We start from the raw sequence: 2,424 nt of genomic DNA, 5'->3' as shown, positions 1-2,424 counted from the left end.
TTACAGGGAATTAGGAATTTACCAGGATCCTGTTTCTTTTGAGGTAATTTCTGCCTATCCAATGCATTTAGTTCATTGGTGAGCAAGGGAGGTTCATCTTCCCAAGTCTCATTACCAAATAATTTGGCATTCAGCTTCATGATTGCACCAAGGTACTTAGCAAATTGCTCTTCAGTAACGTCTTCATTCTCTTCAGAAGAAGAATACTCATCAGAGCTCATGAAGGGCAGAAGAAGGTTCAATGGAATCTCTATGGTCTCTAGATGAGCCTCAGATTCCTTTGGTTCCTCAAAGGGAAACTCTTTATTGGTCACTGAATGTCCCAGGAGGTCTTCCTCACTAGGATTCACGTCCTCCTCCTCCTCTTTGGGTTCGGCCACACCAAGTAAGGTAATGGCCTTGTACTCTCTTTTTGGATTCTCTTCTGTATTGCTTGGGAGAGTACTAGGAGGAGTTTCAGTGACCCTTTTACTCAGCTGGCCCACTTGTGCCTCTAATTTTCTAATGGAAGACCTTGTTTCATTCATGAAACTTAAAGTGGCCTTGGATAGATCAGAGACTATATTTGCTAAGCTAGATAGATTCTGCTCAGAATTCTCTGTCTGTTGCTGAGTGGATGATGGAAAAGGCTTGCTATTGCTAAACCGGTTTCTTCCACCATTATTAAAGCCTTGTTGAGGCTTTTGTTGATCCTTCCATGAGAAATTTGGATGATTTCTCCATGAGGGATTATAGGTATTCCCATAGGATTCTCCCATGTAATTCACCTCTGCTATTGCAGGGTTCTTAGGATCATAAGCTTCTTCTTCAGAAGATGCCTCTTGAGTACTGTTGGATGCAGCTTGCAATCCATTCAGACTCTGAGAAATCATATTGACTTGCTGAGTCAATATTTTATTCTAAGCCAATATGGCATTCAGAGTATCAATTTCAAGAACTCCCTTCCTCTGAGGTGTCCCGTTACTCACAGGATTCCTTTCAGAAGTGTACATGAACTGGTTATTTGCAACCATGTCAATGAGTTCCCGAGCTTTTGCATGCGTTTTCTTTAGGTGAATGGATCCACCTGCAGAATGGTCCAATGACATCTTAGATAATTCAGACAGACCATCATAGAATATATCGAGGATGGTCCATTCTGAAAGCATGTCAGAAGGACACTTTTTGGTCAGTTGCTTGTATCTCTCCCATGCTTCATAGAGGGATTCACCTTCTTTCTGTTTGAAGGTTTGAACATCCACTCTAAGCTTGCTAAGCTTTTGAGGAGGAAAGAACTTGGCTAAGAAAGCCGTGACCAACTTATCCCAAGAGTTCAGGCTATCTTTAGGTTGAGAGTCCAACTATATTCTAGCTCTGTCTCTTACAGTAAACGGGAAAAGCATAAGCCTGTAGACCTCGGAGTCAACCCCATTGGTCTTAACAGTATCACAGATCTGCAAGAATAAGTTAAAAACTGAAAAGGATCTTCTGATGGAAGTCCATGAAACGTGCAGTTCTGCTGCATCAGAGAAACTAATTGAGGCTTTAGCTCAAAATTGTTTGCTCCAATGGCAGGGATTGAGATGCTTCTTCCATGTAAGTTGGAATTTGGTGCAGTAAAGTCACCAAGCATCTTCCTTGTATTGTTATTATTTTCGGCCATGTCTCCTTCTTTTTCGAAAATTTCTATCAGATTTTCTCCAGAGAGTTGTGCTTTAGCTTTCCTTAGCTTCCTTTTTAGAGTCCTTTCAGGTTCAGGATCGGCTTCAACAAGAAGGTTCTTATCCTTGTTCCTGCTCATATGAAAAAGAAGAAAACAGAAAATAATAGGGATCCTCATTGCCACAGTAAAGAGGTTCCTTTATGTGAGTAGAAGAAGAAAAAAAATTCGAACACAGAAAGAGGGAGAGGGTTCGAATTTTTAAGAAGAAGAGAAGTGTTAGTATATAAATAAATAATTAGAAGGAGATGAGAGAGTAGAATTTTCGAAAATTAAATAAAATAAAATAGAAATATTTTTGTTTTTAAATTAAAATTAAAATTAAAATTCGAATTTTTTTAAAAAAAAAGAAAAATTAAATTAAATTAAAAGTTAAAACAATTAGTTAATTAAAAAGAAATTTTAAAAAAGAGGAATGTGATTTTCGAAAATTAGAGAGAGAATTAGTTAGGTAGTTTTGAAAAAGATATGATTGAAATAGTAAACTTTTAAAATCAAACAAAAAGTCAAGTAGTTAATTGAAAAAGATTTGAAAATCAATTTTTTGAAAAGATAAGAAGTTAGAAAAGAAGTTAGAAAAGATTTTGAAAAAGATGTGATTGAAAATTATTTTGAAAAAGAAATTTAAAAATATTTGATTTTGAAAATTAAAGTTGATTACTTGACTAACAAGAAACAAAAAAGATATGATTTAAAATTTAAAGATTGAACCTTTCTTATTAGGC

General features: G+C 36.0%; 1 non-coding gene across 1 annotated transcript; it reads left to right on the top strand.

Moving 5' to 3' along the window:
• Positions 1-1,142: 1,142 nt before the first annotated feature.
• On the top strand, positions 1,143-1,250 carry LOC112746484 (small nucleolar RNA R71). The gene has a single exon (XR_003174365.1). It is a non-coding gene; the product is annotated as a small nucleolar RNA R71 (small nucleolar RNA).
• The last annotated feature ends 1,174 nt before the right edge of the window (positions 1,251-2,424 follow it).

The sequence above is a fragment of the Arachis hypogaea genome, chromosome 14 (assembly GCF_003086295.3).
Source record: "Arachis hypogaea cultivar Tifrunner chromosome 14, arahy.Tifrunner.gnm2.J5K5, whole genome shotgun sequence".
Classification (NCBI taxonomy): Eukaryota; Viridiplantae; Streptophyta; class Magnoliopsida; order Fabales; family Fabaceae; genus Arachis; species Arachis hypogaea.
The sequence above is the reverse complement of the archived record's forward strand: the minus strand, read 5'-3'. Positions and strand labels throughout refer to the sequence as shown.